This window comes from Canis lupus, chromosome 19 (genome assembly GCF_003254725.2).
Source record: "Canis lupus dingo isolate Sandy chromosome 19, ASM325472v2, whole genome shotgun sequence".
Classification (NCBI taxonomy): Eukaryota; Metazoa; Chordata; class Mammalia; order Carnivora; family Canidae; genus Canis; species Canis lupus.
In genome coordinates, this window is record NC_064261.1 from 40,181,774 (window position 1) to 40,195,322 (window position 13,549).

General features: G+C 39.3%; 1 pseudogene; it reads right to left on the bottom strand.

Moving 5' to 3' along the window:
- Positions 1 to 1,193: 1,193 nt before the first annotated feature.
- On the bottom strand, positions 1,194 to 1,278 carry LOC112649995 (U4 spliceosomal RNA; annotated as a pseudogene).
- Between the last annotated feature and the right edge of the window lie 12,271 nt (positions 1,279 to 13,549).

The following is a 13,549-nucleotide window of genomic DNA, read 5'->3' on the forward strand; positions in this document are numbered from 1 at the left end:
ACAGTAACTTATCCAAACAACAGTGTGAAAAACAGTGTTATTCAAAGTGATTATATCCCTTATACTCTTGCCAGAAGCCTATACAAGCTTTTATTACATCACATTCTTGTAAACTTTTGGTATTCTTTGATTTGAAAATTTCAGCTAATTTTGTGGGTATGAAATGGTTAATCAATTTATATTTTCTACACATTTTTCTGTTAGCATATTTGTCTTATTGATGTATAAAGGCTCTTTTATATATTCTGGGTATATATGTTAACAAATTTGTTCTTGTTTGTGGCTTATATTTTCCTCTCTTATATCTTAGCAAATGAAAATTCTAAATTTTAATATAGTCAAATTTATTAATATCTTCCCCTTTGGTTTATGGTTTTTTGTTGACTTTTTTCCTCTTCTGCAGACAAAAAGACATTCCCCCGTATCATTTTATAAAACATTTACAGTTTTTCTTTTTCACACATAATTAGGTTATATTGAATTTGTTTTTGTACATGGTATAAGGTAGTTTCCAGTTTTGTTCCTTCCATATTATAAGCAGATGTCTGGGACTACTATCTTTTTCCTATTTATCTGCAATGACCTTTATAGTATATATCAAGTTTTCATCTATTCGTGGTTCTTTTTCTGAATTTTGAAGATTGTTTTGTCAATTCATTTCTCTGTAGTGTTTTATATATATAATTACATTATATAGAAACATATAAAAATATATAGTATAATACATAGAATATGCGTGTGTAGTTCTATATTGTCTTGAAATCCAATAGGATTAATTCCCTTACCTTCTTGTTTCCTTAGAGGTGTCAAGGCAGAGTAGTTAGCTGTTCCCCAAGCCTAATTCTACTTTTCCGGGGGCATGTTGCTAGACTTTAGTCTCTAGTCTCTCTTGTGGTTAAAGGTTTCCAGCTGAGGTGATGTGTGTCACTGCTGGAACAAGGCAGATTAGGGACAATTTCTGTCTGTACTGGTTTCTCATTGGCCAGCTAAATATGGGGGCCTTTCAGTCCAAAGGACCACATGGAGGGTAGGTGGCTGAAAAGAACCACCTGTGTTGGATTTTTATGTGAGAAGCAAATCATCCTGGAAATATTGAATTGAATGTGTTTGCTCTAGGAACTAACAATATGCTAATTAATATATGTATGATGGTTTTTTTGACCTTGATCTTCAAGATAAAACTTTTTTTTTCTCTTTTCTCTCTCTCTTTTTTTCAATTAGCAATAATCACGCCTCTGATAAACCTCATTGGCTACAATACTGCCATTGTGCAAAGCTTCTCTCTCTCTCTCTCTCTCTGGTATATTTTTTTTATTGGAGTTCAATTTGCCAACATATACTATAACACCCAGTGCTCATCCCATCAAGTGCCCCCCTCAGTGCCCATACCCAGGCACCCCAACTCCCTGCCTCCCTCCCTTCCACTACCCCTTATTCATTTCCCAGAGTTAGGAGTCTCTCATGTTCTGTCTCCGTCTCTGATATTTCCCAATCATTTTCTCTCCTTTCCCCTTTAATCCCTTTCACTATTTTTTATATTCCCCGAATGAATGAGACCATATAATGGTTGTCCTCTGATTGACTTACTTCACTCAGCATAATACCCTCCAGTTCCATCCACATTGAAGCAAATGGTGGGTATTCGTCCTTCCTGATGGCTGAGGGATATTCTATTGTATACATAGACCACAGCTTCTTTATCCATTCATCTGTTGATGGACACTGAGGCTCCTTCCACAGTTTGGCTATTGTGGACATTGCTGCTATAAACATTGGGGTGCAGGTGTCCCGGCGTTTCACTGCATCTGTATCTTTGGGGTAAATCCCCAACAGTGCAATTGCTGGATCATAGGGCAGGTGTATTTTTAACTCTTTGAGGAACCTGCACAGAGAGGCTGTACCAGTTCACATTCCCACCAACAGTGCAAGAGGGTTCCCCTTTCTCCACATCCTCTCCAATGTTTGTTGTTTCCTGTCTTGTTAATTTTCACCATTCTCACTGGTGTGAGGTGGTATCTCATTGTGGTTTTGATTTGTATTTCCTTGATGGCAAGTGATGCGGAGCATTTTCTTATACACTTGTTGGCCATGTCTTCTTTGATGAAATTTCTGTTCATGTCTTCTGCCCATTTTATGATTGGATTGTTTGTTTCTTGGGTGTTGAGTTTAATAAGTTCTTTATAGATCTTGAATACTAGCCCTTTATCTCATAGGTCATTTGCAAATATCTTCTCCCATTCTGTAGGTTGTCTTCTAATTTTGTTGACTGTATCTTTTGCTGTGCAGAAGCTTTTTATCTTGATGAAGTCCCAATAGTTCATTTTTGCTTTTGTTTCCCTTGCCTTCATGGATGTATCTTGCAAGAAGTTGCTGTGGCCAAGTTCAAAAGGGGTGTTGCCTGTGTTCTCCTCTAGGATTTTGATGGATTCTTGTCTCACATGTAGATCTTTCATCCATTTTGAGTTTATCTTTGTGTATGGTATAAGAGAGTGGTCTAGTTTCATTCTTCTGCATGTGGATGTCCAATTTTCCCAGCACCATTTATTGAAGAGACTGTCCTTTTTCCAGTGGATAGTCTCTCCTGCTTTGATGAATATTAGTTGACCATAGAGTTGAGGGCCCATTTCTGGGTTCTCTATTCTGTTCCATTGATCTATGTGTCTGTTTTCGTGCCAGTACCATAAGCTGTGTCTTGATGATCACAGCTTTGTAGTACAAGCCGAAAACTGGCATTGTGAGGCCCCCGGCTCTGGTTTTCTTTTTCAATATTCCCCTGGCTAGTAGGGATCTTTTCTAATTCCACACAAATCTTAAAATAATTTGTTCCAACTCTCTGAAGAAAGTCCATAGTATTTTGATAGGGGTTGCATTGAATGTGTAAATTGCCCTGGGTAGCATTGACAATTTCACAATACTAATTCTTCCAATCCAAGAACATGGAATATTTTTTCCATCTCTTTGTGTCTTCCTCTATTTCTTTCAGAAGTGTTCTGTACTTTTTAGGGTATAGATCCTTTACCTTTTTGGTTAGGTTTATTCCTAGGTATCTTATGCTTTTGGGTGTAATTGTAAATGGGATTGACTCCTTCATTCTCTTTCTTCAGTCTCAGTGTATAGAAATGCCACTGATTTCTGGGCATTGATTTTTGTATCCTGCAACCCTGCCAAATTGCTGTATGAGTTCTAGCAATCTCAGGGTGGAGTCTTTTGGGTTTTCTATGTATAGTATCATATCATCTGCAAAGAGGGAGAGTTTGACTTCTTCTTTGCCAATTTGAATGCCTTTTATTTCTTTTTGTTGCCTGATTGCTGAGGCTAGGACTTCTAGTACTATGTTGAATAGCAGTGGTGAGAGTGGACATCCCTGTTGTATTCGTGATCTTAGGGGAAAGGCTCCCAGCATTTCTCCACTGAGAATATTTGCTGTGGGCTTTTCGTAGATGGCTTTTAAGATGCTGAGGAATGTTCCCTCTATCCCTACACTCTGAAGAGTTTTGATCAGGAATGGATGCTGTATTTTGTCAAATGCTTTCACTGCATCTATTGAGAGGATCATATGGTTCTTGTTTCTTCTCTTGTTGATGTGATCTATCACGTTGATTGCTTTATGAGTGTCGAACCAGCCTTGCATCCCAGGGATTAATTCCACTTGGTCATGATGAATAATCTTAATGTACTGTTGGAACCTATTAGCTGTATCTTGCTGAAAATTTTTGCATCTGTGTTTATCAGGGATATCTATAATTCTCCTTGGTGGGGTCTTTGTCTGGTTTTGGAATTAAGGTGATGCTGGCCTCATAAAATGAGTTTGGAAGTATTCTATCACTTTCTATCTTTCAGAACAGCTTTAGAAAAATAGGTATTGTTTCTTCTTTAAACGTTTGATAGAATTCCCCTAGGAAGCCATCTGGCCCTGGACTTTTGTGTTTTGGGAGGTTTTTGATGACTGCCTCAATTTCCTCCCTGGTTATTGGCCTGTTCAGGTTTTCTATTTCTTCCTGTTCTAGTTTTGGTATTTTGTGATTTTCCAGAAATGTGTCCATTTCTTCTAGATTGTCTAATTTATTGGCGTATAGCTGCTCATAATATGTTTTTAAAATCGTTTGAATATCCTTGGTATTGGCTGTGATCTCTCCTTTTTCATTTCTGATTTTTATTAATTTGTGTCTTTTTTTTCTTTTTAATGGTTTATCTATCTTATTAATTCTTTCAAAGAAACAACCCCTGGTTTTGTTGATCTGTTCTACAGTTCTTCTGGTCTCTATTTCATTGCATTCTGCTCAAATATTTATTAACTCTCTTTTTCCACTTGGTGTAGGTTTTATTTGCTGTTCTTTCTCCAATTCCTTTAGGTGTGAGGTTAGCTTGTGTATTTGAGTTTTTTCCAATTTTTGGAGGGATGCTTATATTGCAATGTATTTACCTCTTAGGACTGCTTTTGATGTATCCCAAGGATTTTGAATAGTTGTATCTCCATTTTCTCTAGTTTCCATGAATCTTTTTTATTCTTCTGTAATTTCCTGGTTGTTCCATTCATCTTTTAGCAGGATGCTGTTTAACCTCCATGTGTTTGAGTTTCTTCCAAATTTCTTCTTGTGATTAAGTTATAGTTTCAAAGCATTGTGGTCTGAAAATATGCAGGGGACAATCCCAATCTTTTGGTGTCGGTTGAGACCTGATTTGTGACCCAGTATGTGGTGTATTCTGGAGAATGTTCCATGTGCTCTTGAAGAATGTGTATGCAGTTGCATTTGGATGTAAAGTTCTGTAAATATCTGTGAAATCCATCTGGTCCAGTGTATCATTTAAAGCTCCAGTTTCTTTGGAGTTGTTGTGCTTAGAAGGTCTGTGTTTTGCAGAAAATGCCATGTTGAAGTCTCCCAGTATTAGTGTATTATTATCTAAGTATATCTTTACTTTGGTTACTAATTGATTGATATATTTGGCATCTCCCACATTAGGGCATAAATATTCATGATTGTCAGATCCTTTTGTTGGATAGACCCTTTAAGTATGCTATAGTGTCCGTCTTCATCTCTTACTACAGTCTTTGGGATAAACTTTAATTTATCTGATATGAGGATTACTACCCCTGCTTTCTTTTGAGGACCATTTGATGGTAAAATGTTCTCCAACCTTTCATCTTGAGGCTCTAGGTCTCTTTAGGTCTAAAATGAGTCTCTTGTAGACAGCAAATAGAGGGGTCTTGCTTTTTTATCCAGTCTGAAGCCCTGCGTCTTTGGTGAGATCATTTAGCCCATTGACATTCAGAGTTATTCTTGAAAGATATTAATTTAGTGTCATCCTAAAACCTATTCAGTCCCTGTTTTTGTGGATTATTTCTTTGGGCTTCCTCTTTCTTTTACAGAGTCCTCCTTAATATTCCTCGCAGAGCTGGTTTGGTGGTCACATATTCTTTCAGTTTCTGCCTATCTTGGAAGCTCTTTATCTCTCCTTCTATTCTGAATGAGAGCTTTGCTGGATAAAGTATTCTTGGCTGCATGTTCTTCTCATTTAGGACCCTGAATATATCCTGCCACACCTTTCTGGCCTGCCAGGTCTCTGTGGAGAGGTGTGCTGTTGATCTAATACTTCTCCCCATGTAAGTTAGGGATCTCTTGTCTCTGCTTTAAGGATTTTCTCTTTATCTTTGGAATTTGCAAGTTTCACCATTAAATGTCAAGGCGGTGAACGATTTTATTGCCTTTTTTTGGCGGGGGGAGCTCTCTATCTCCTGGATCTGAATGCTTGTTTCCTTCCCCAAATTAGGGAAGTTCTCAGCTATGATTTGTTCAAATATGCTTTCTGTCCCTCTGTCCCTCTCATTATTCTCTGGAACCCCAATTATATGTAGATTTTTCCTTCTGAGGCTGTCATTTATTTCCCTTAACCTTTCCTCATGGTCTTTTGTTTTTCTCTTTTTTCTTCAGCTTTCTTCCTTGCCATCAACTTGTCTTCTATGTCACTCATTTGTTCTTCTATCTCATTAACCCTCATCATTAGGACCTCCAATGTGGATTGCATCTCATTTAATTGATTTTTAATTTCAGCCTGATTAGATCTAAATTCTGTATTCATGAAGTCTCTTGAATCCTTTATGCTTTTTTTTCCCAGAGCCATCAGTAGCTTTATTTGTGCTTCTGAATTGGTTTTCTGACATCGAATTGTAATCCAAATTCTGTAACTCTGTGGCAGAGAGTACTGTTTTTGATTCTTTCTTTTGTGGTGAGTTCTTCTTTCTAGTCATTTTGCTCAGTGCAGAGCGGCTGTATGAGTGGGCTGAGTCTAGAATATTAACCACGACCTAAGTAAATTTAACTCTAGATGATTCTGACGAGGTCAGAGACCAAAAATTGAAAACAAAGATGAGAACGAAATAAATGACCAGTAAAATGAAAAGAAAATTTTAAAACAAAGTAGTAAAAAATAAAAGACCAGGAATTGTAAAGAAGAGAGAAAAAAAAAGAAAAAAGCGGGGGGACTGGGAGATGGTGGTAGTGACAAAGTCACTAGGAGGGAGAATGTAGTCTACATGAGGCATTTGAGAGGGTGATCCTCTTGGTTCTGAGTTATTAAGTTCTGTATGTTAGAAGATGGTCAGTCCCAAGTTTATATAATCCAGAAATACTTGTAGAGGGCACCAACATTGACCACCAAAACACAAATGAGATAAAAGAAGGGGGCAGAATGGGAATGAGGCATCTCACAGAATGAACCAGCATGGCATACCACTTGGTTCTGGGTGCATACTGGTCATGTTTTAGAAGGTATTAACTTCTGCCAGTGTAGAACAAAATGAGGCAGAGAAAACCACAAAACAAACAAACAAACAAACAAAAAAACAGATCTTGTATATCTCCCAAAATTAAGTTGAGTATGTTAAAGGGAATCTAGAAGTGGAAAATATACCTAGGACCTGTAATTGCAGAAATATGAAAGTCAAAAAGGAAGAATCTTAAAAATGAAGAGGTGGTAAAATATTGTAGTTAAGGTTGGAAAAGAGAAAAAAAATTGGAAATTTACAGTCTGATATAAAAACGCTTTGTACTGGAAAAAGGAAGAAAAAAAATAGGAGGGGTATCCTCTGGTTCTATATACTGTAAATCCGTCGACTTCCCCTAGAGCTTTCCAGTGCTGCTGGGTCCGGGGCTCGCCCTTCCCCCGTCCTTCCAGCTGGTCTCCCGGGGGCGGGGCCTGCGGTGCTGTCTCAGGTGTGCGCCCCTGGGGGATGCCCCGCCCCCGCCAGGTGCCCGGCTAGGCAGGCACCATTGCCCCCCAGGCCCGTGTCCCCTGCCCCCACCCCTCCCGGGGCCCCTGCCCGACCCCCGGCTTCCCCCGAGGCCCCGGGGTGCGCTCCAGCCCTGCCCCGAGATGGGCCGCGGTGGGGGTGCGCTCTCCCCCGGCGCCCTCCTCTGCTCGTGACCCCGGGACCTGGGGGTCCCCCGCCCTCCTGCCGGCCTGCCCGACCCCCTGCCGACGCCCTGGAGGCCTTTCCCTCCGGGGAGAGGAGGGCGGGGTGGAAAGTTCCTGCTTCCCGGGGGCCTCCCCTACTGGATTTTTTTTTTTTAAGATTTATTTACTTATTCATGAGAGATACACAGAGAGAAAGGGAGGCAGAGAGAGAGGCAGAGACACAGGCAGAGGGAGAAGCAGGCCCCATGCAGGGAGCCCGACGTGGGACTCGTGGGACTCGATCCCTGGTCCCCAGGATCACACCCTGGGCCAAAGGCGGTGCTAAACCACTGAGCCACCTGGGCTGCCCGCCCCACTTGATTCTTTCTTATACTCCCCCGCTCTCCCCTTCCTTGTTAGAAGCAAAAACCCTTCTCCCTGGAGCGTTCCAGCTGTTCTCTTTTTACATCTCAGTTGGAGTTTGTAGGTTTCCAGAATGATTTGAAAGTTATCCAGGTAAGTTGTGGGGCCCGGTGAGCTGAGGACCCTACTCCTCCGCCATCCTGCCCTCCCCTCCCCAGGATAAAACTTTTGAATCCACTTTATAGATGCATACACACACTGAATCTGTTGGGATTTTAATAAAATTTTATTAAATCAGTGAGAAGAATAGATACATTTATGATTCTTAGGTTTCCTGTCTATGATTATATTCCATTTATTTAAATTTTTAATGAAGTTCAATTAAGTTTTACGATTTATTAAACTTCATTACATTTATCACAGGTTACTTTATATTTTGGTTGCCATGGCAAATTATCTTGAAAAAAATCCCCTATTTCTTATTTGGTACTTGTGTATAGAAAAAATTTCTCTATATTGTGTATAAATTTTTACATAGTGATCTTATGTGCTGTAACTTTGACATTCGTAGTAATTACAAATATTAAGATTTTCTAGGAGTTTTCTATTTAAAAATCATATCACTTAGAAATAATGAAATTCCTTTTCATCTTTTACACTCTATTTTTTTCCATCCTTTTATACTTCTAGGAATTACAATACAGTGTGGAATAGAATGGGCGACCTTGACTTGGTTCTTATTTTATTTTATTTTATTTTATTTTATTTTATTTTTTATTTTTTTATTTTTATTTTTTTAATTTATTTTTTTATTGGTGTTCAATTTACTAACATACAGAATAACACCCAGTGCCCGTCACCCATTCACTCCCACCCCCCGCCCTCCTCCCCTTATACCACCCCTAGTTCGTTTCCCAGAGTTAGCAGTCTTTACGTTCTGTCTCCCTTTCTGATATTTCCCACACATTTCTTCTCCCTTCCCTTATTTTCCCTTTCACTATTATTTATATTCCCCAAATGAATGAGAACATATAATGTTTGTCCTTCTCCGACTGACTTACTTCACTCAGCATAATACCCTCCAGTTCCATCCACGTTGAAGCAAATGGTGGGTATTTGTCATTTCTAATAGCTGAGTAATATTCCATTGTATACATAAACCACATCTTCTTTATCCATTCATCTTTCGTTGGACACCGAGGCTCCTTCCACAGTTTGGCTATCGTGGCCATTGCTGCTAGAAACATCGGGGTGCAGGTGTCCGGGCGTTTCATTGCATTTGTATCTTTGGGGTAAATCCCCAACAGTGCAATTGCTGGGTCGTAGGGCAGGTCTATTTTTAACTCTTTGAGGAACCTCCACACAGTTTTCCAGAGTGGCTGCACCAGTTCACATTCCCACAAACAGTGTAAGAGGGTTCCCTTTTCTCCACATCCTCTCCAACATTTGTTGTTTCCTGCCTTGTTAATTTTCCCCATTCTCACTGGTGTGAGGTGGTATCTCATTGTAGTTTTCATTTGTATTTCCCTGATGGCAAGTGATGCAGAGCATTTTCTCATATGCATGTTGGCCATGTCTATGTCTTCCTCTGTGAGATTTCTGTTCATGTCTTTTGCCCATTTCATGATTGGATTGTTTGTTTCTTTGGTGTTGAGTTTAATAAGTTCTTTATAGATCTTGGAAACTAGCCCTTTATCTGATATGTCATTTGCAAATATCTTCTCCCATTCTGTAGGTTGTCTTTGAGTTTTGTTGACTGTATCCTTTGCTGTGCAAAAGCTTCTTATCTTGATGAAGTCCCAATAGTTCATTTTTGCTTTAGTTTCTTTTGCCTTCGTGGATGTATCTTGCAAGAAGTTACTATGGCCGAGTTCAAAAAGGGTGTTGCCTGTGTTCTTCTCTAAGATTTTGATGGAATCTTGTCTCACATTTAGATCTTTCATCCATTTTGAGTTTATCTTTGTGTATGGTGAAAGAGAGTGGTCTAGTTTCATTCTTCTGCATGTGGATGTCCAATTTTCCCAGCACCATTTATTGAAGAGACTGTCTTTCTTCCAATGGATAGTCTTTCCTCCTTTATCGAATATTAGTTGCCCATAAAGTTCAGGGTCCACTTCTGGATTCTCTATTCTGTTCCACTGATCTATATGTCTGTTTTTGTGCCAGTACCACACTGTCTTGATGACCACAGCTTTGTAGTACAACCTGAAATCTGGCATTGTGATGCCCCCAGATATGGTTTTCTTTTTTAAAATTCCCCTGGCTATTCGGGGTCTTTTCTGATTCCACACAAATCTTAAAATAATTTGTTCTAACTTTCTGAAGAAAGTCCATGGTATTTTGATAGGGATTGCATTAAACGTGTAAATTGCCCTGGGTAACATTGACATTTTCACAATATTAATTCTGCCAATCCATGAGCATGGAATATTTTTCCATCTCTTTGTGTCTTCCTCAATTTCTTTCAGAAGTGTTCTATAGTTTTGAGGGTATAGACCCTTTACCTCTTTGGTTAGGTTTATTCCTAGGTATCTTATGCTTTTGGGTGCAATTGTAAATGGGATTGACTCCTTAATTTCTCTTTCTTCAGTCTCATTGTTAGTGTATAGAAATGCCACTGACTTCTGGGCATTGATTTTGTATCCTGCCACGCTACCGAATTGCTGTATGAGTTCTAGCAATCTTGGGGTGGAGACTTTTGGGTTTTCTATGTAGAGTATCATGTCATCGGCGAAGAGGGAGAGTTTGACTTCTTCTTTGCCAATTTGAATGCCTTTAATGTCTTTTTGTTGTCTGATTGCTGAGGCTAGGACTTCCAGTACTATGTTGAACAGCAGTGGTGAGAGTGGACATCCCTGTCTTGTTCCTGATCTTAGGGGAAAGACTCCTAGTGCTTCCCCATTGAGAATGATATTTGCTGTGGGCTTTTCATAGATGGCTTTTAAGATGTCGAGGAATGTTCCCTCTATCCCTACACTCTGAAGAGTTTTGATCAGGAATGGATGCTGTATTTTGTCAAATGCTTTCTCTGCATCCAATGAGAGGATCATATGGTTCTTGGTTTTTCTCTTGCTGATATGATGAATCACATTGATTGTTTTACGGGTGTTGAACCAGCCTTGTGTCCCAGGGATAAATCCTACTTGGTCATGGTGAATAATTTTCTTAATGTACTGTTGGATCCTATTGGCCAGTATCTTGTTGAGAATTTTTGCATCCATGTTCATCAGGGATATTGGTCTGTAATTCTCCTTTTTGGCGGGGTCTTTGGCTTTGGAATTAAGGTGATGCTGGCTTCATAGAACGAATTTGGAAGTACTCCATCTCTTTCTATCTTTCCAAACAGCTTTAGGAGAATAGGTATGGTTTCTTCTTTAAACGTTTGATAAAATTCCCCTGGGAAGCCATCTGGCCCTGGACTCTTGTGTCTTGGGAGGTTTTTGATGACTGCTTCAATTTCCTCCCTGGTTATTGGCCTGTTCAGGTTTTCTATTTCTTCCTGTTCCAGTTTTGGTAGTTTGTAGCTTTCCAGGAATGCGTCCATTTCTTCTAGATTGCCTAATTTATTGGCGTATAGCTGTTCATAATATGTTTTTAAAATCGTTTGTATTTCCTTGGTGTTGGTAGTGATCTCTCCTTTCTCATTCATGATTTTATTAATTTGAGTCTTCTCTCTCTTCTTTTTAATAAGGCTGGCTAATGGTTTATCTATCTTATTAATTCTTTCGAAGAACCAACTCCTGGTTCTGTTGATCTGTTCCACAGTTCTTCTGGTCTCGATTTCGTTGAGTTCTGCTCGAATCTTTATTAACTCCCTTCTTCTCTTGGATGTAGGATCTATTTGCTGTTTTTTCTCTAGCTCTTTTATGTGTAAGGTTAGCTTTTGTATTTGAGTTCTTTCCAGTTTTTGAATGGATGCTTGTATTGCGATGTATTTCCCCCTTAGGACTGCTTTTGCTGCATCCCAAAGATTTTGAACGGTTGTATCTTCATTCTCATTAGTTTCCATGAATCTTTTTAATTCTTCCTTAATTTCCTGGTTGACCCTTTTATCTTTTAACAGGATGGTCCTTAACCTCCATGTGTTTGAGGTCCTTCCAAACTTCTTGTTGTGATTTAGTTCTAATTTCAAGGCATTATGGTCCGAGAATATGCAGGGGACAATCCCAATCTTTTGGTATCGGTTCAGACCCGATTTGTGACCCAATATGTGGTCTATTCTGGAGAAAGTTCCATGTGCGCTTGAGAAGAATGTGTATTCAGTTGAGTTTGGATGTAAAGTTCTGTAGATATCTGTGAAATCCATCTGGTCCAGTGTATCATTTAAAGCTCTCGTTTCTTTGGAGATGTTTTGCTTAGAAGACCTATCGAGTATAGAAAGAGCTAGATTGAAGTCACCAAGTATAAGTGTATTATTATCTAAGTATTTCTTCACTTTGGTTAATAATTGATTTATATATTTGGCAGCTCCCACATTCGGAGCATATATATTGAGGATTGTTAAATCCTCTTGTTGAATAGATCCTTTAAGTATGATATAGTGTCCCTCTTCATCTCTCACTACAGTCTTTGGGGTAAATTTTAGTTTATCTGATATAAGGATGGCTACCCCTGCTTTCTTTTGAGGACCATTCGAATGGTAAATGGTTCTCCAACCTTTTATTTTCAGGCTGTAGGTGTCCTTCTGTCTAAAATGAGTCTCTTGTAGACAGCAAATAGATGGGTCCTGCTTTTTTATCCAGTCTGAAACCCTGCGCCTTTTGATGGGGTCATTAAGCCCGTTCACATTCAGAGTTACTATTGAGAGATATGAGTTTAGTGTCATCATGATATCTATTCAGTCTTTGTTTTTGTGGACTGTTCCACTGAACTTCTTCTTAAAGGGGAATTTTAAGAGTCCCCCTTAAAATTTCTTGCAGAGCTGGTTTGGAGGTCACATATTCTTTTAGTTGCTGCCTGTCTTGGACGCTCTTTATCTCTCCTTCCATTTTGAATGAGAGCCTTGCTGGATAAAGTATTCTTGGTTGCATGTTCTTCTCATTTAGGACCCTGAATATATCCTGCCAGCCCTTTCTGGCCTGCCAGGTCTCTGTGGAGAGGTCTGCTGTTACCCTAATGCTCCTCCCCATAAAAGTCAGGGATTTCTTGTCTCTTGCTGCTTTAAGGATCTTCTCCTTATCTTTGGAATTTGCAAGCTTCACAATTAAATGTCGAGGTGTTGAACGGTTTTTATTGATTTTAGGGGGGGATCTCTCTATTTCCTGGATCTGAATGCCTGTTTCCCTTCCCAGATTAGGAAAGTTTTCAGCTAGAATTTGTTCAAATACATATTCTGGCCCTCTGTCCCTTTCGGCGCCCTCGGGAACCCCAATTAAACGTAGGTTTTTCTTCCTCAGGCTGTCGTTTATTTCCCTTAATCTATCTTCATGGTCTTTTAATTGTTTGTCTCTTTTTTCCTCAGTTTCCCTCTTTGCTATCAACTTGTCTTCTAGGTCACTTACTCGTTCTTCCACCTCGTTAACCCTCGTCGTTAGGACTTCTAGTTTGGATTGCATCTCATTCAATTGATTTTTAATTTCTGCCTGATTAGCTCTAAATTCTGCAGCCATGAAGTCTCTTGAGTCCTTTATACTTTTTTCTAGAGCCACCAGTCGCTGTATAATAGTGCTTCTGAATTGGCTTTCTGACATTGAATTGTAATCCAGATTTTGTAACTCTGTGGGAGAGAGGACTGTTTCTGATTCTTTCTTTTGAGGTGAGGTTTTCCTTCTAGTCATTTTGCTCAGTGCAGAGT